Genomic DNA, 20,972 nt, shown 5'->3' with positions numbered 1-20,972 from the left:
TGATGATTCTCATATTTTCATCTTCAACAAACAACACTTCTAGGCTCCAGGTCAATATTTCTAACTGTCTCAGAGACATTAAAGCTAAAAAAGTTTATCTCAAACAGGAGGTCACATTCAGTTATTTGTTTCCTAAATTTTCAGAAGTGGGCACTTGATGTATGAGGTTATTTGTATTGCGATTTCAGCCTTTTGTTTTCTAGAATAAAACTGCAGACAAATTTACATTGCTATTAGCATCAACTCCTGTGAATGCATGAAGTATCTGACTAAACTCTACATCTGCTCCATCACAAAGTTACTAGTTTAACATTTTTATGTTCACAACGTTTCTGGACCCAATCCGTCAAATAGAAATATAGCATATTAATGCACGCAGCGGAGGGAAATATTTCTAGAGTTCTAAGCTCTTGAGAAATCATTGTTGTTGTTAGCTGCCATCGAGTTGGCCTCAGGCTCCTGGTGACCTTACGCACAACGGAGCGAAACATTGCCTGGTTCTGTATCATTCCCAAGATCAGTTGCTGATCGGATAATTGTGATCCATAGGGTTTTCACTGACTGAGTTTTGAAAGTAAATTGCCAGGCCTTTCTTTCTAGTCCATCTTAGTCTGAAAGCTCTGCTGAAACCTGTTCAGCACCAGAGCAACACACAAACCTCCACTGACAGATGGGTAGTGGCTGTGCATGAGACATAGGTCAGGAATCAAACCCAGGTTTTCTGCATGGAAGAGAATTTTACCACTGAACCACCAATGGCCCCCCTTGAGAAGTTAGAGTCACGTAATTGCACTGTCTTACTGTTAGTTTCATAGCGCTGGTGGTGAAGTAGTTGAGAACTCAGCTGTTAACCAAAAGGTCAGCAGTTCAAACCACCAGCTGCTCCTTGGAAACCCTATGGGGCAGTTCTACTCTGTCCTACAGGTCGCTATGAGTTGGAGTTGACTTGACAGCAATGGGTTTTTTTGGTTTATTGTTAGTTTCTATTTTCTATGTTCCCACACACACTACCCCACACAAGGGTGGGAGAATGTTTTATTATACAAGAAAGACTTTCAAATTAGACAAAAAAATACAGAGAGTTCTATTGTGATAACAAAATTCAACTTTATTATATCCTAGGGAGTTTTAAACTGAAAAAAGCATTTCATTGTAATGGTGGGAGGCAAGGACACAGACTTAAAGAAACCTGGGCAAGTCATTTAAACTTACTGCATCTCAATTTTCTCACCTGTACAATTGGATTGATAACAATCTAGTCACTTTAAGGGGCATTATGAGAATAAAATGGACAGGAAAGAACTTTGGAAATTATAAAAGACTGTGAAGTAGGAGTTATTTGTGTGCATCCAAAAACACACTGCCATCGAGTCTATTCCAACTTGTAGTGACCCTATGGAACAGAGTAGAACTGTCCTATAGGGTTTCTGAGGATGCAAATCTTTAGGGAAGCAGATCGTCATATCTTTCTCCCATGGAGCAGCTGGTGGGTTCAAACTGCTGACCTTCTGGTTAGCAGCCGAACACTTTAAACACTGTGCCAACAGCGCTCCTCATTTGCATGTGTAGCACCCCACAAAACACATGTATATTTCCATAGTCCTTCTCAGATCTTAGAAATACCAGTGTTGATAAAATGTCAATGGTCAATGAAAAAAATATGACATTATTTATTCCTGGAATTCTTGTTTTCCTAGAAATACTGATTATATGAGATTGGGACACTTACTCTTACCATGATCATTATTCTCCTTCTTGCCAATAGTTTTTATGTGTGTTTTTTGCAAGTGTATTTTGTTTCCTTCAAAGAATATATTTGTAAGACTTTAGATTGCACTTGTATGTTGCTATCTCTAATTACTCATTCAGAGTGCTGAATGCCCCTGATTAGACCTTCATGCTGTGAAAATGCTTGGTTAAATGGCGTGTGCCTGATCAAGCCTGGAAGGGAAGAAAAGAAGCACCGGGTAATGGAAAATCTGTGGTTTTATTGTTATGTTTACATTTAACCATCTTTCTGTCTTCTGCCACTTGTAGAAGACACACTGGCCCTCACACTGGAAATGAAACCAGTGACTCATTGCAACTCCATTTGTGTTAGAGTAGAACTGCTCCACAGGTTTCTAATAGCTGATTTTTCAGAAGTAGATTGACGGGTCTCTCTTCTGAGGAACCTCTGGGTGGACTTGAACCTGCAAACTTTCAGTTAGAAGCTAAGTGTGTTAACCATTTGTACCACTCAGGGACTCCCTCCAACTGTGAGGAAACCCTTATTGCCTGCAGCTATCAGCTGGTGTGGAGAGGTAGAAAAGACGTTTTAAGAAGAATGTGGCCTCGATAGTATGGAAGTGGTCAGGAGGCATTGGTACTTGGAATAAAGAGATAAAATGGATCACATATTCAAAGTAACAAGACAAAGATTGAGGAAATAAGTAAGATAATCCAAAAAAACACACTCAAAATCTGGGTTAAGATGGAGGAATAAGGAAGAGGTTGCATATGCAAGCTGGGAAGATGGGTTGTGAGTGAAAGAGGAAAGAATAAGCTAAGAATAAGCTTTCTGTTTCTGTATCATAGCATTAGCTCCACATTATGTGATTTTTCTCTACAACAGTTGGAAAATGGTAGTGCAAAGAAGATCTTAGATGCAATAGCATCTAAATGCTATTTCAGGTTACCATATTTTTCGAAAATAGTGTGCCCACATAAATAATGCACATACACAATAACGCGTGGCATAACTCGCTTATGAAAACAGCTGGGGGAGGCTTTGGGCGGCTGGCAAAAAAACATACAACATGCACATTATTTGTTTAAAAATATGGTACTAAGCATTTGGAACACTGGGGGACCTTGTTAGGGTGGTGGGTGGGGTTCCAAAGTCTGGTGGCATGATGACAAGGAGACCTACTCTTGAGAGAACGGAGTCCCTCAGCCTCCATGGAAACACAGTTTTGTACATTTTGGACTTAGGCGAAAAATATTTTAATCAACTAGCTCATGGTAATTTACAACCCACTTGGAAGTACATGAAGAAAGATTCTCTTTTGTTCTGACTGCTGCAGAAACAATTGAGAAATGTTTTTCCCTCTCCTATTTGGTGAACTATGCCCAGTTTCTTTGCTGGTGGGGGTGGGGGTCATTAATTAATCCATCCATTCACTTACTCATTCAACATACATTTCTTGAGTAGCCCCTCTGTGCCAGGCACTTTCCTGGGTGTTGGGCATGTAGAGTAAATAAGAGAAAATATTTCTGCCTGTATGAAGCCTACACTTTAATTTAGAGAAGATAAAAATAATCAGGCAAACGAAGAAATAATATCCTTTCAGATAGTGATGTGTACTGTAAATGGTAGTGAGATGAAAATGACAGTGGAAGGGGGAACAGTTGAGGGGTCAGAGAATTTCTCTCTGAGGAGGGACAGCTGATATCTAATTGATGGATAAACATAATAGAAAAGTGGATACACAGTGGCTCAAATCTTTGGCACTTTTTTTTTTGGTACATATAATAGGATATATGGAGGTGACAGCTTATTGCTCAATAGTGATGTCAAGAACAGAGACTATCATTCTGATTATTCATTTTTAATATGTTGGATTTTCCCCTTATGGTGTCAAAATGACTACTGTGTCACCAGGTGTCACATATGCATTCAAGTCAGGAAGAAAGGGGATGGTAGTGTCTGCACTGGTGGAGCCTCATGCAAAAAGAAAATGCAAGGCCCCTTGTTCAAAAGCAGGAAAAAAGTGATGTTAAAGGTACTAAATTTAATAGATTTTCCTTTTTAAAATATTTTATTACTTATCAAATGTAATAGTGATTGCATGAGTAACAACATAAACTTAAAAATAGTAAAAACATAGTATTTTGGTATCAGGTTGTCAGTTGCTGTTGAGTTGATTTCAACTCACGGTGACCCCGTGTGTGCAGAGCAGAACTGCTCCATAGGATTTTCAGTCCCTGCTCACTGTGTTGGGGCTCTGTAGTGTCCTGAATTGCCCCAAGTTCTGGCCGCCCAGCCAATTGCTGGGGGCCCACACTGTATGCCACATCTGTGGGCCTCAGCCTGCCCTGTCACCTTGCATATTTCTGCTGCTCATATGCGTGCTCTGTTATCCCGTTAGACTTTGCTTACAAAACAAAAGTTCAAAGACAAAATTATTAAGAATTTCAAAATGGCCATAGCAGAGCATCAAACCAAGTGCCGGGTCCCTCTGAGAGCAGTGCCTTCTGTGACTGCACAGTTTACACGCCCTTGAAGTCAGCTCTGGTGCCTGTGAGATATGTCTTTTTTTTAATCAGGAAAGCAAAAGAATTTCCAGAAGTCTCTGCTTAAGCCTTATTGTCCATTACTCTGTTTCATGGCCACCTCTTGCTGCAAGATATTCTGAAAGAGTAACTATTTTCCAGCTTCTATAAGGGAGGCAGGAGTCCCTGGGTGGTGTAAGCAGTTAATGTGCTCAGCTGCTAACTGAAAAGTTGGAGGTTCAAGTCCACCCAGAAGAGCCTCAGAAGGAAAATCTGGAGATCTACTTCCAAAAAATCAACCATTGAAAACCCTATGGAGTGCAGTTTTACTCTGACACACACGGGGCCACCAAAAGTTGAATCAATTTGATGGCAGCTGGTTTATAATGAAAGTAGACAAGGAAGAAAGGTCTTGGAGATGAGTGTTGGTTTAGCCAGCCAACAGTTTGCTATAGACAACTGCAAGACCATTTGTGGTAAAACAGTACTTTTGTTTTTTTGTTAGTTGCTGTCAAGTCGATTCCAACTTATGGTGACCCCTGTGTGTGCAGAGTAGAACTATTCCATAGGGTTTTCAAGGCTGTGACTTTTCAGAAGCAGATCACCAGACCTAACTTCTGATGGATGGGTTTGAACCACCAATCTTTTGGTTACTAGTCCAGCACTTAATCATTTGAATGGTATCCTGAGATGGAAACAAATTTGTGTGTTTGGGGGTGGGGGGCGCGGTGAGCAATCAGGTGTTTGAGGGGAAGCAAGAGGCCAATATGGTTGGAGCACAGTGAGGGAGGGCAGAAGTAGTTAGACATATAAGACCAGGTATTTTGTAACCTCAAATTCCCTGTGCTTCTGCCAAGGATTTTAGTCCCAAGAAACAATAACTGTCTCTCACTTATTTGAAGTAGCAATAAAATATTTGGAAAAATATTATGTAGTTTACAGAATGATTGAAAAGGCTAGGCAAACAGTTTAGAGACAGGGAACAAACAAAGGGAAGCTATTCTACTAGAACTACAACTAAAGTTGTGTCAGAATTACCCAGATGACATCACCATGTGTCCCCTGAAGAACATCAGATTCCTCAGCTTGCACTGTGAGCACTGTGGCACTCTCAGCTGCCCCTGGAAACTCTGTTACTGACATTGTTATGACTTAAGGAAAGAATGCTTTCTTATCCTTGTTTTTTTTGTGTCATTAGTTCTCCATTTAAAGTTCAAGGTACAAGAGTCCGCACGGATAAGCCTAAGTAAACCACATGCTTTAAGTCCTAAATGAATATAAGACTGAGAATGAAGTTTTTTTTTTTCCAGATTATATTGTTGGATGAAGGCTCTATGTAATTCTAGGTTTCTAACGCATGCTAGGCTTCTCTCAAAATGACAAATATTGTTTACAGTCCTCCCCTTTGGTGAACCATGTTAATCTACAACCTTATTCCCATGTTTATACATTCCTCATCAAATATATTCCCAGATAATGTAAAGCAGCTTTGGCCTATGCAACTAAAATTTACCTAATCCTCAAGGGGAGACACCTTCAAATATTCTCAATTACTGCTTCCAGCATCAAGACCAGTATCTATTCATCCTCTAGTTCTGCATGATCCCATATCAATATAATGCTACCTATAGACTGAATTGTAAAGTTAACTACCACTTATACACCCTATATATAATAATGGAGTAAATAACAGGAACATTGTTTAAAGTATTAAAAAGAAATTGTAGCATAGTTAAGAAGGGAAAATGGTTAAATTCCCTACTTCCTCAATGGTAATTGTACTTATGATTTGTATTAACCACTCCCTTTATTTTTAGAGTCTTTAGAGTCTTTCATCTGCTCAAGAGTTTGTCAAATGGTATGACTCAAATGCTCATTCTTGAAGAATATGGTCCTCAGTGGTCTGTCATGAATTTGGTGGCAGTAATTTTCCATTAAGGTTTACTATAGGAATAGTAGCAAAGTAACTTCCCAGAGGACACTTGGATTTTATACATGCTCGTTCATTCACGTTGCCCTTTTCTCATTGATGGTCAGGACTGATTATCCTCACCAAATATGTTAACTTTTTTCTCATGTGATTATCCAATGGTGTGAAGAGACAAAAATTGGCCAGGAGTCAGTTCCAACTTCTAATTCAAAGGAAATAACTTTATGCTTCTTAAAGAAGGCATTCCTCCTTTGATTCCTAAAACTTTCTAATTGAGGCATTGTACTAGAAGCACAAAAATAATGTGAATGGGGAATTAGCTGTGACAGAATTTCCACCTCTTGTTTCTCCACCTATTTATTTGGGCTATGGGAGAAAAAGCACCATGCATTTTTTGCTGGTTATTACATTACTCTCTCTCCAGACAGAGCCTAGTCTGTGAAGTTATTGTATCCTATCCAGTGTTATACTCAATATTCTATAAACCATGCCACAGTAATGTCAATAAAACTCAGTGGGCATTCCTTATTTCACTGAAAAAAAACAAGTCCTTTGTCAAATACAATGCTTATGCAAAATCATGATGGAAAATATGGTGTTCTGTAAGTTCAAGGATGATGGTGTTAACAGAAGAGTAATGGGGAAGGAAAATAAATTTAAGGTAGTAATAATCAGGTTATCCTTGGTGAAGAAAATTCCATTTTTTGAATTCATGTATAGCCCCCATCTCTATCACCTTAGCTGCTTTGTTAATGAGTCCTGGCACTGGTGTAGTTGGGGAAGGAAGCTTACTGACTTACACTGAGTAGATAAAGAATACCCAATGACTGATTAAGAGCCTTTTCAATAGTTTTTTTTTAATGAAATTTCCATGAGATACAAATATTCTTACACTCTGAGTCTGTTTTGTCACAAATCCTGAAATATTGCTCCTGCAATGTCCCTGACCATCTAGTAAAACTATAAACCACTTCCAGTTTATCTTTTCCCAGGCAGAATGAATAAGATATACCACTCAAAGTTCTAACCACTGCGAGAATTTCTCTTCCCTACTGTTTTTGAGCCCTTGAGTAAGGCTATAATGCCACAGAACTTTGAATGTGGTTAGTACCAACATACTCTGCAAAGGAACTTTGGTTCTATTTTTCCCTTCCCAGTGAGCTGGTCACTGGGATTCTCAATGAGGTCATAGGTAGAATAGCAGAACAAAAAAAGTAAGCAAACTAGTAGTGTGTGAGACTTGCTCCTAGAACTTCTTGGTGACCTGTTAGGGTCCAGTGCTTCATACTACACTTCTACTTGATGATGGTATGCTGCTAAGAATGCCTGAATTTGTGACTATGGAGATCAGATGACTCTCAGTTCATGACTGGAAGTTCTGCTCCTACAGTTACTGAACTCTAGGTTCTAGTCATCTCTCCCTCCATTCGCCCCTTCAGGTCTGGGTGTGATCATGGCTTCCCACTGTTGTTAACACCAGTGTATCCCAACATCTCTCCTTGGTATACCTTAATGCATTTGAAAATAGTTCTATTAGTAAACCACCTTTAATTACCCATTTTGAGTGTGCCATCAATTTCTAGTCAGGCATGTAGTTACAGAACAAGTTATTGAGTCATGTTGTCTAGCAATTACAATAGAGAAAAATATTCTCCAGATCCATAGCTGAATATCAGTTTCCAAGAACTGTATTGATTTGTTCTGGAAAACAGTCAACATTTCAACCAGATAGCTACCATTATAGTCACTGCCTGATAATTGTTTTTATAATCTATTGTCATTCTTTAAGACCCTTCTCTTTTCTGGACCAACTAACAGGGATCATTACCCCTGCATTTCCCAAGTTTTTTGATGGTGGAACAAATTTCTGCAGTTCCCCAAAGCGATATATTGCTTTGAGTTTGATATAGTCTTATGGTCAGAGACTTCCACTTGGCACTTACTCCATGTGTAAAGAAATCAACATGGGGGTTTTACTAGCCATTGGGAATACCCATTCCTATTAAGTATTTTGGGCCTGGAGTATGTGCAGGATCTTGCTGGGTCTACAATAGAGTAGAGGATACATACTCTGGGTGAAGGAATGTAGAGGTATTAAGGGATTCAAAAAATATATCCTACCCAAGAAGCCAGTGTCCAATAAATTCTGAAGTGTCTGGAGATTTCACTTTCCCCACTGCACAGGAATCCTGGAAAATGGCCAACTTTCAGCAACTACCACCCAGATCAGTCAGTAGCCATCAACATCAAGGCAAGACCCTTATACAACAAAAAGATTACAACTGGCTCAAGACTCAATGAAGGTTAGTTGTTTTTTTTTTTTTTAACTAAGATATATACATTATTTTTTAGACATAATGCTATTGCACACTTTATAGACTACAGTATAGTGTAAACATAACTTATATGCACTGGGAAACCAAAAAATTCGTGTGACTTGCTTTATTGAGATATTCGCTTTATTGAGGTGGTCTGGAACCAAACGTGCAATATCTCTGAGGTATGCCTGTAATTATCTCCCACAAAGATCACAGAACAGGAGATCCTTCTGATCACAAATGCTGCATTTTTGGCACTTATATTCCCTGGACTCTGGTAACCACTGACTGGCTCCAGGCTGTGGTCACCCATGATCGTACTGTTCCTACCATAATTAAGGAAATTATTTTATCCAGTGTCTTCTACCAGCATCCTGACCTTCAGAGAAGAACTTAATTTGGACAAGGGATGGCACATGTTTGATCTATTCCAATATTTGTATCTCTTTAAGTCTCTGGAGTCCTTTTTAATAGTGCATTAAGAAATTGCTGGCATATGTTAACTTCATTTAGTGTGAGACTTTGTTGAACTCATGTTTCAGTTAAGCAACCAAGCAACCAATTAAGACCACTCCCTGCTGCTTGTGCTAACACACTGAATTCAGAAATGCTTCCAAATGCATTATAGGTTTATTAAGCAGAATTTAAAGCTATGCATTTTTTTTCCTTGGCTTGGAACTTTCAAAATCCATTCCTACACATTTTCCCAGAATTTTGCAGCTACATTTAAACAAAGTCTTTCAATTCTTTTGGCGTATAAGCTTTCCCTTTTATGGCTGACACTGCTAATTGTCCTTCATAAATGCTGACATCTGACTTTATGTCTAGGCTGGCAAACACTGAGAGGACTTAGGGAATATGGAAGGACAAAACATAGGGTATACAATGAGAAACAATGAAAACACCTCCACAAGTAAGGTTGTTTAGAAACTCTTTAAGAATGACAGGAATTACTTCATCAGATACGGGTAGCAAGGAAAACTCAGTAAATGTTAGGGGTAGGAGACTTCCGGATCAACTGTAACTGTAACACATCCCCATTCCCATTCTTAAGATTCCATGTGTCTTAGGTTGGGTTCTCTAGAGAAGCAAAGCCAGTGAAGTGTGTATATCCATACACACACAGTATATACATACACACACACACACACATATATATATATATACCCACGTATCTGTCAGTTTGTCGTACTGTGGGGGCTTGTGTGTTGCTGTGATGCTGGAAGCTATGCCACCGGTATTCAGACACCAGCAGGGTCACCCATGGCAGACAGGTTTCGGCTGAGCTTCCAGACTAAGACAGACCAGGAAGTAGGACCCGGAAGTCTACTTTTGAAAAGAATTAGCCAGTGAAAACCTTACAAATAGCAGAGGAACATTGTCTGATATTGTGTCCGAAGATAAGTCCCCGAGGTTGGAAGGCACTCAAAAGACAACTGGAGAAAAGCTGCCTCCTCAAAGTAGAGTCGATCTTAATGACATGGATGGAGTCAAGCTTTTGGGATTTTCATTTGCTGATGTGACATGACTCAAAATGAGAAGAAATGGCTGCAAACATCCATTAATAATTAGAACGTGGAATGTACAAAGTATGAATCTAGGAAAATTGGAAGTTGTCCAAAATGAAATGGAACTCATAAACATCGATATCCTAGGCATTAGTGAGCTGAAATGGACAGGTATTGGCCATTTTGAATTGGACAACCATATGGTCTACTATGCCGGGAATGACAACTTGAAGAGGAATGGCGTTGCATTCATCATCTAAAAGAACATTTCAAGATCTGTCCTGAAGTACAATGCTGTCACTGATAGGATAATACCCACACACCTACAAGGAAGACCAGTTAATACAATTATTATTCAAATTTACCCACCAACCACTAAGGCCAAAGATGAAGAAATTGAAGATTTTTACCAACTTCTTTAGTCTGAAATTGATCAAACATGCAATCAGAATGCATTGATACTTACTGATGATTGGAACGTGAATGTTGGAAATAAAGACAAAGGATCGGTAGCTGGAAAATATGGCCTTGCTGATAGAAATGATGCCAGAGATCGCATGATAAAATTTTACAAGACCAACAACTTCTTCACTGCAAGTACCTTTTTTCTACCAACATAAACGGCAACTATGCACATGGACCTCGCCAGATGGAATATACAGGAATCAAATCAACTACGTCTGTGAAAAGAGGTGATGGAAAAGCTCAATATCATCAGTCAGAACAAGGCCAGGAGCTGACTGCAGAACAGACCATCAATTGTTCATATTCAAGTTCAAGTTGAACCCAAAGAAAATTAAACAAGGCCACGAGAGCCAAAGTACGACCTTGAGTACATTGCATCTGAATTTAGAGAACATCTCAAGAATAGATTTCACGTGTTGACCAATAATGACTGATGAACAGATGAATTGTGGAATGACATCAAGGACATCATACATGATGAAAGCAAGATATCATTTAAAAGACAGGAAAGAAAGAAAAGATCAAAATGGATGTCAGAAGAGACTCTGAAACTTGCTCTTGAACATCAAGTAGCTAAAGTAAAAGGAAGAAATGATGAGGTAAAAGAACTGAACAGGAGATTTCAAAGGGCAGCTCGAGAAGACAAAGTAAAGTATTATAATGACATCTGCAAAGACCTGGAGATAGAAAAACAAAAGGGAAGAACACGCCTGGCATTCCTCAAGCTGAAAGAACTGAAGAAAAAATTTCAAGCCTCGAGTTCCAATAGTGAAGGATTCTATGGGGAAAATATTAAATGATGCAGGAAGCGTCAAAAGAAGATGGAAGGAATACACAGAGTCATTATACCAAAAATAATTGGTCAACCAACTATTTCAAGAGGTAGCATATGATCAGGAACCGATGGTACCAAAGGAAGAAGTCCAAGCTGCACTGAAGGCATTGGTGAAAAACAAGGCTTCAGGAATTGACAGAGTATCAACTGAGATGTTTCAACAAACAGATGCAGCACTGGAAGTGTTCACTCGTCTATGCAAGAAATTTGGAAGACAACTACCTGGCCAACCGACTGTAAGAGATCCATATTTATGCCTATCCCCAAGAAAGGTAACCCAACCGAATGTGGAAATTATCAAACAATATCATTAATATCACACACAAGTAAAATTTTGCTGAAGATCACTCAAAAGCAGCTGTAGCAGTATGTTGACAGGGAACTGCCAGAAATTGGAGCTGGATTCAGAAGAGGACGTGGAACCAGGGTTATCATTGCTGATGTCAGATGGATCCTGGCTGAAAGCGGAGAATACCAGAAAGATGTTTACTTGTGTTTTATTGACTATACAAAGGCATTCAATTGTGTGGATCATAACAAATTATGGATAACATTGCAAAGAATGAGAATTCCAGAACACCTAATTGTGCTCATGAGGAACCTGCACACAGATCAAGAGGCAATTGTTCAGACAGAACAAGGGGATACTGTGTAGTTTAAAGTCAGGAAAAGTGTGCGTCAGGGTTGCATCCTTTCACCATACCTATTCAATTTGTATGCTGAGCAAAACATCCAAGAAGCTAGACTATATGAAGAAGAATGCAGCATCAAGATGGAGGAAGGGTCATTAACAACCTGTGTTATTATATGCTGATGTCACAACCTTGCTTGCAGAAAGGGAAGAGAACTTGAAGCACTTACTGGTGAAAATCAAAGACCACAGCCTTCGGTATGGATTATACCTCAACATAAAGAAAACAAAAATCCTCACAACTGACCAATAAGCAACATCATGATAAACAGAGAAAAGATTGGTGTTGTGAAGGATTTAATTTTGCTTTGATCCACAGTCAACACCCATGGAAGCAGCAGTCAGAAAATCAAAAGATGCATTGCGTTGGGCAAATCTGCTGCAAAAGACCTCTTTAAAGTATTTAAAAGCAAAGATGTCACCTTGAAGACTAAGGTGTGCCTGACCCGGGCCATGGTATTTTCAATCATATCATATGCATGGAAGAGCTGGACAATGAATAAGGAAGACCAAAGAAGAATCAACACATTAGAATTGTGGTGTTTGGTGAAGAATATTGAATATACCATGGACTGCCAAAAGAATGAACAAATCTGTCTTGGAAGAAGTACAAGAATGCTCTTTAGAAGGAAGGATGGCGAGAATATATCTTACATACTTTGGACATGTTATTAGGAGGGATCAGTCCCTGGAGAAGGACATCATGCTTGGTAAAGTACAGGGTCAGTGAAAAAGAGGAAGACCCTCAACAAGATGGATTGACACAGTGGCGGCAACAATGGGTCAAGCATAACAACGATTGAGAGCGTGGCGCAGGACTGGGCAGTGTTTCTTTCTGTGGTGCATAGGATCTCTATGAGTCAGAACCGACTTCACAGTACCTAACAACAGCAACAACATATATATATACCTAGAAAAAGAGAGAGAGGGAGATGAGAGATTTATCTCAGGGAAAAGTCTCAAGTGGCTGTAGAAGCTGGCAAGTCCCAAGTCCATAGGTCAGGCCTCAGTCTAGAAGCTTCTCCTGACTCTCATGTAGCTTCAGGGGCTGACAAACCCCAGATAGACAGTTCAAACTGCAGGCTGCTGGCTCATGGGCTGCAGGAGTTGACAAAGCTCAAGATTGGCAGGTAATATGACAGGCCACTGGCTCAAGTCCCTGGAACTGGAGGTCAGAGATGATGAGGAGTCAAATGCAGATTCCAGAGCGATAGAACGCTTTGCCAGAGCATCTATATATATATATATATATATATATATATATATAAGATGCAGGCCACACCCCCAAGGAAACTCCCTTATATCAGATTACAAAATGAAGGATAACTACATCATTACATAACTGGCAAAAATTACGTAAATGGGAAACTACAACATCATACAACTGCCAAACTACATTTATTACATAAATGCCAAATCATGGAAAATCATGGCCCAGCCAAGTTGACACATAACATTAACCATCACAGTCCACCCCTTGTCAACTTGGCACCTGTACACTTCTCATTACACCCTACATAATCTTTAAATAAAGACAATTAAGAGGTCATACTTGTGCCTAACATGATACAACTAGCATGCATACAACTGAAAATGCACTAGCCTCGTTTATACCTTATATTTCACAAGTGATGAAGAAAATAAAAAAATATTGTATATACATATATATGCACACATATAGGTATGCTAAAACAAGGAAGAAATAACAATTACAGTCCTAGTTTCTGCAACTGATCATGTGGTCATAACTGGTGTTTAGAACTATCTTCTTCCACCACACGTTCTGTATTCCTTTTACTCTCAGCAAATACCTCAGATGGTTATAGTTCTTTGCCTGGTGGGGTGACCCAAAACTTCATTCCTGAAGGGTCTGGGCTATTAGTAATCATGTCAGAATTGGGTTGCTCCAGTTTTCCATTGACTTTAATCACAGGTCATGGTAACACTAAGAGATACCCTAAGGGATATTCTGTATTGCAAACATACTCTTATTTACTTATCTTCATTATGTAATATCAATCTGATTTCCCCTTTGTAATCAGGATCAATCACACCAGCCAATATGTTAACTCCCTTCTCTGCCTGTTGATCCAGAGGCATGAGGAGCCCAAAGTGGCCAGGTGGCATTCTTAACTTCCACTTCAATGGAATCAGTGTTGTGTCTCCAGGTAGGCGCATAACTCCATTTGGAACTAAGACCTCTAGGCCCAGAGAGTATAGGGTTGTGGGGACAGGAAACAAAAATTTTATGAGGGGGTCACTAGGGGTAGTAGTGAATGGTGTCACTCTCATTTCCAGGCCTTGATTCCTGGTCCTGTGAATCCTGGCAATGGGAGAAACAGCACCACATATTGGATGATGATTTAAAGCATATAGAGCCTCCTGGGAAACATTACCCCCAACACTGTAAATTACTGCCTCCTAGCTGCACTGTAATTGCATCTTTAGAAGGCCATTCCATCATTCTATCAAGCCAGCTGCTTCAGGATGATGGGGAACATGGTAAGACCAGTGAATTCTACGATCAGGGTCCCATTGACACACTTCATTTGCTGTGAAGCGAGTCCTTTGATCTGAGGCAAGGCTGTGTTGGATACCTTGATGGTGGATAAGGCATTCTGTGAGGCCATGGGTAGTTTTAGCAGAAGCATTTCCTGCAGGGAAGGAAAATCTGTATCCAGAGTGTTTATCCCAGTAAGAACAAAAGGCTTCCCTTTTTATGATGGAAACAGTCAGTGTAATCATCATGCCACCAGGTTGCTGGGCGATTAGCCTCAAGGAATGGTACCACATCAGGGACTCAGTCTTGGTCTCTGCTGCTCACAGATTGGGCAGTCAGCAATGGTTGTAGCCAAGTTGGCCTTGGTAAGTGACAGTCTATGTTGCTGAGCCCATGCATAACCTCCATCCCTGCCACCATGGACACGTTGTTCATGAGCCCATTGGGCAATGACAGGAGTGGCTGGGGAAAGAGGACGATTGGTTTCCACAGAATGCGTCATCCTATCCACTTGATTGTTAAAGTCCTCCTCTGCTGAGGTCACTGTTTGGTGAGCATTCACACGAGACACAAATATCTTCACTTCTTTGACCCATTCAAAGATGTCTATCCACATACCTCTTTCCCATATCTCCTTGTCGCCAATTTTCCAATTATGTTTCTTACAAGTCCCTGACCAGCCAAACCAACACCACAGCACATGAGTCAGTCTATAATTGCACATCTGGTCATTTCTCCTTCCAAGCAAAGTGAACAACGAGGTGCACTGCTCGAAGCTCTGCCCAATGGGAGGATATCCCTTCACATCTGTCCTTCAGGGAGGTCCCAGCAAGGGGCTGTAGTGCTGCTGCTGTCCACTTTCGAGTGGTGTGTGCACATCACGTACAACAATCCATAAACCAGACATGAGTTTCTCTTCCTTAATAAAGTGATCATAAGGAACTTCCCATGAGGTCATAACTGATAACTGGGAGGGACAAAGTAAGGTGACAGAAGTGGAGACCATGGGCATTTGGACCACTTCCTCTTGCAACTTACTTGTGCCTTGAGGTCTTGCTCAAGCCCTATCTCATATATATCACTTCCATTTAATGATGGATGCTGCTGCACACATCCGACTTTATCGCTTTCTGGGTCAGACAACACCCAGTTGATGATGGGCAGCTCAAGCTGCATGGTGACTTGCTGTCCCATGGTTAAGTGTTCAGTGTTTGCTAAGGTCCATTAACAAGCCCAAAGCTGTTTCTCAAAAGGAGAGCCATTATCTGCAGAGGATGGCAGGGCTTTGCTCCAAACTCCTAAGTGTCTGTGCTGTGATTCACGAATAGGGGCCTGCCAAAGACTCCAAACAGTATCTCTATCTGCACAGATACTTCAAGCACCATTGTATCAGCCAGATCATATGGCCCAAGTGACAGAGCTGCTTGCATGGCAGCCCGAACCTGTTGCAGAGCCTTCTCTTGTTCCAGGCCCCACACAAATCTAGCAGCTTTTTGAGTTACTTGATTAACAGACATGAATAGCACACTCAAATGAGGGATAGGCTGCCTCCAAAATCCAAAGAGGCCTACCAGGCATTTTACCTCCTTTTTAGTTGTAGGAGGGGCCAGATACAGTAACTTATCCTTCAGTTAAGAAGAAATATCTTGACATGACCCACTCCACTGGACCCTATAAATTTCACTGATGTGGAAGGTGCTTGAATTTTTGTCAGGTTAATTTCCCACCCTTTAGCATGCAAATGTCTTACCAATAAGTCTAGAGTCAGTTGGCATTTTAATTTAGCCACTCTTTTGATAAGACTCTGTTTTTGGTTTGACAAGCAGATACAGGATCCAGACTTATAGAGAGCTTTGTTACTACAATAAATAAGGCTTTCTTTCAGGGCACAAGTGGCAACATTCAGGTCTTGTATTCGGTGCTTGAGCTGTGACTGTGAAGCCCTGAGCTTTCATCACTTAGTCAACAAACCAGATTTCCTATACTTCTCATTCTAACAAAATTGTAGAAAAGTATCAAACACGCGATCACCCGGAGCCTCGATTCTCACCAATACTTGATCTATTGATGGTGATATTTTGTCTATTAATATTGACACTTCATGCTATGGATTAGCAGCACCCTCTTTACTACTTGAGGCAGAGTCATCAGCACCTTTAAGACTAGTCATACATGAGAACCAATTTAGAAAATCCATCTTTTCAATTTTGTTTCTCTGGAACCACACGCGGTACCAAACATCTCAGGCTGGATTCTCTATAAAAGCAAAACCAGTAAAGTGTGTATATATGTGTGTGTGTGTGTGTGTGTGTGTGTGCATGTGTGTGCATATATAGAGAGATTTACATCAAGGAAATGGCTCATGTGCTTATAGAGGCTGGCAAGTCCCAACTCCATGGATCACATTTCAGTCTGGAGGGTACTCCAGAGTCATCTAGTTGCAGGGGCTGATGAACCCAAGATCAGCAGGTCAGACAGCAGGCTGCTGCCTCACAGGCTGTGGAGGCTGATAAGTCCAAGATCAGCAGGTAAGATAATAGGCCACTGGTTCACAGGCTGCAAGGGTCAACGAATCACAAGATCAGCACAAATACATCAGGCAGCTGGCTCAAATCCCAAGAACCGGAGGTTAGAGATGTTGACAAGCAGATGCAGGATCCAGAGTTATAGAGAGCTTTGCTAGAGCACCTGCATATACATATTGGATGCAGGCCACATCCCTAAGGAAACTCCCTTATATCAGATCACAAAATGGAGGATAGCTACATCATTACATAACTGCCAAACTACATCATTACATTATTGCCAAACCACTGAGAATCATTGCCTGAACAAGATGACACATAATATTAACTATCACACCATGCTTTCTCGGCTAAAATACTAATTACCACACAAAAGATTAATTGATATGTTAGATTGGAAACTTAACTGATATTATAATTCACAACCTTCTCTTTGAAAAATTTTAGTTTAATTTTAGCTATTTCAGCCTTCTAACTACAGTGTTATTTTCAAAGTATAGTCATAATCAGTCCCAACTTTTTAGCATAAGCCTTGAATTGAGAATTATTTTTTAAACTTTTCCCTTCTGTAAACATATCTAGTGCTACTGTTCATAACCATTCCACTTCCACAGTCCTTGATTTTTGTATAATTCTCATACTGGTCAGTGGCTATGGCTATTTAGTCTCCCCAAATTTTGCCTTCACCTGGGATTTTAATTCAAATGTTCACAACTCTAATACAGTTAGCTGTTTCACCAGTGTCTGATATCATATTACAGAGCCCAATTTCTTCTTATTCCCTTATAGATTTCCACATTCCTACATCCAAACCAGGTCAAATAACCTATCCAGAGTTTGGATTTGGAAATTTAGGTTCATAGAAAATGCTAACAATTGAGAAGGAAGAACTGGTGCAGCTTCATTGAAAGAGGATCACTTTCCCCCAGTGTAAGGATTTTTCCTGTGTGTGTATGTGTGTGTGTGTGTGTGTGTGTGTGTGTGTGTGACCACTTTCCCATTCACATGCCACACTAGAGAATTATCAGCATATTTAATGAGGAGATTTGGCTGCACAGCTACTAAATATGATACTGACAAACTCACTGAATGGTCCCAGGGCCCTTGCTTGGATTGAGGGGAAAGGAGACACTTGGCTTTGAATAAACATGAAGGCTTGGATGATGAGTATCTCATTGGTATCTATGATGGGGTGAGGGATAGAGTCCCTGTCCCTATTTTCTGTACAATAGAGTATAAAAATATGTATACAATAAGGTAGCTGGATCCCCAAATATAAATAATGATAACTTTAAATTTTGAATCTAAGAATAAAGTCCCATAAATTTGCTTAATAATTATTTGTTGATTGCTTGAATTTTTGCCCATGGATAGCAAACAAGGTACATCATTTAGGAACAACGTTTTGCTTGGGTTGATGTTGAAATGATACCTTCAATTCAATTTTTGACTGATAAAAGCATGCCATTGCTTGGTGTCAAAAATTGTAGTATTTACTTAAAAGGAACTATTTTGATATTTGTTGTTATTGTGTGCTGTTGAGTCAATCTTAACTCATGGTGCCCCAAGTGACTGAGTAGTACTGCCACATAGGGTTTTCTTGGTTGTAAACTTTATGGAAGCACATCACCAGGTCTTTCTCTCATCAAGGGCTGTGTGGGTTCAAATTGCTAATCTTTTGTTTAACAGTCGAGCACTCAAACATATTTACTGGGCTTATATAGTCAGGACTATGCCATACATTTTGACATGCAACATCTTATTTAAAACTAAAACTAACACTCACAAAACCGTGGGGTTGAATTTATTTCTGTAAGTTTAGATCTATAATTTCTCTGTGTTTTTTTAAGAAAATAATTTACAGTTATTTCTTTTTTTATTTGTTTCAAGAGAAATTACATTTGCTTGTTGAAACATTTTTATGATGGCTGCTTTAAAATCCTTTTCAGATAATTCCAAAATATGATTGACTTTGTTATTGGCCATAGTTGATTTGTCTTTCTTGTTTAAGGTGTGATTTTTCTGATTCTTTGTATGCTGGGTGATTTTCAATTGTGTCTTGGACATTTTGTTTATTATGTTAGGAGACTCTGGGTCCCATTTAAACCTTTTACCTTAGCACAGAGTCATCCAGTTTTAGGATCAACACAGGTCCTGGCCTACTTTTGTGCACTGTGGTTCCAATGACAGTTTAATTTTTGGAGACTTTGTTGTGCTACTTTGGTTCATTTAGTTTAGCTAATGCTGCTAGAGCTCCCGCTGGTCTCTGCTTGTGGTAACTGAGGGAAAAGAAGGGGCGTCCTCAGGCTGAGCTACAGGGTATCTCTTGGAGGGGGAGGTTTGTGGTGGGAATCCTGCTAGTGATGCCTGGCAGCTTATTTTTGGTGGGGGTCCCAAATGATCTCCCTTATTGATGGTGTTGGGATCACTTGTTATTTCCAGAGGGACTCCTGTCAATACAGAGAGGAATGAGCCTAGCTGGGCTGCCTTCTATAGCTAACGATTGAGGATCAAGAAACACAGGGCCTGGGTTGCTTTTTCTAATGGGTGGGGGATGCAAGATTCCCTACCTCTGTGATGTCCTTCTAGTCTTGGTGCCCTAGACAGCTCATCTTCTTCTTACCACCTTTCCAGAATAACTCTTTGGTTGTCCCTTAAGCCACTCCAGGGCTTATAGTTGTGCTTAGTGGGGAGTCACAGGGAAAAATAGGTCTACATCATATTGTCTGGACCTCAAATCCTGAGTTTGAATTTATAAGTCCAATTTACCAGTGCCTAAGGTCACTCATCTATAAATGACAGGGTCAGAATTCAAACCATGCCCACGTAAATTCAAATTATATTCTCTTTCCACCCTAATAAACTACCAATTAATAGGACGATATCAAAGGAAAACATCCACTAATTAACATCAACATTGTTTCTCCACCTAGCATCCATATTTGCCACAAGGGGTTCATTGTATTTAAATGATGTCTATGCTCTAACCTCTCTACTCTGTGTGATAAATAGAGATTAGGCGATAGACAAAGACATACTTCCTAGAGAGAGAAAAGTTATTTATATGCACATCATTCACGAATATAATTTGTTGTTGTTGTTAGCTGCTGTCAAATCAGCCCTTGAGTTATGGTGACCACATGCACAACAGAATGAAACACTGCCCAGTCCTGTGCCATTCCCATGATCAGTTGCAGATCAGACCTTTGTGATCCATAGAGTTTTCACTGACTGATTTTGGAAGTAGATTGCCAGGCCTTTCTTTCTAGTCTGTCTTAGTCTTGAAGCTCCACTGAAACATGTTAAGCATCACAGCAACACTCAAGCTTCCACTGACAGATGGGTGGTGAGTACACTCGAGGTGCACCGGCTGGGAATTATACCTGAATCTACTGCATGGGAGGCGGGAATTCTACCACTGATCCACCACTGCCCTCAGTAATAAAATTATATCCTTGTTTTTCAAAATGCTTCCGCTTCTTTGTCTCTTTAACTTCTATTCCCCTGCTAATCAATGAAACCAGATACCCCACAGGTAACTCTAGCTTATTTCCATGGTATTGAGGTGGTCAAACTTCTATTTTCCCATATCTAATCTTGAGGTGAAAGAAAGGTGATCACCACTGAGGTGTTCGAGGCCCCCCACTTGATTACATGTAGGGTAACACTGAATCTGCTGTACAACTGGTTATGTCAATAGTCCAGTAACAGTTCTTCTTTTCAAGTGATTATACATGGAAAAACAAAAGATAGAAGTTATATTTAGAACATAAAGACAATATTCTTCAACAATAGCCATTCTCAGTATGTCATAGCTCCATTTATCATGCCATGAAAGGAAGCAGTAAAATGTATCAGGATTAAGACAGTTTTAAAGAACAGTCCTTTTTTCGGGCTCAATTTATCCTGGCATAATGGTCCCTTTATGTCACACTACAGGATACAT

This window comes from Trichechus manatus, unplaced genomic scaffold (assembly GCF_000243295.1).
Source record: "Trichechus manatus latirostris isolate Lorelei unplaced genomic scaffold, TriManLat1.0 scaffold00166, whole genome shotgun sequence".
NCBI classification, from domain to species: Eukaryota; Metazoa; Chordata; class Mammalia; order Sirenia; family Trichechidae; genus Trichechus; species Trichechus manatus.
The sequence above is the reverse complement of the archived record's forward strand: the minus strand, read 5'-3'. Positions refer to the sequence as shown.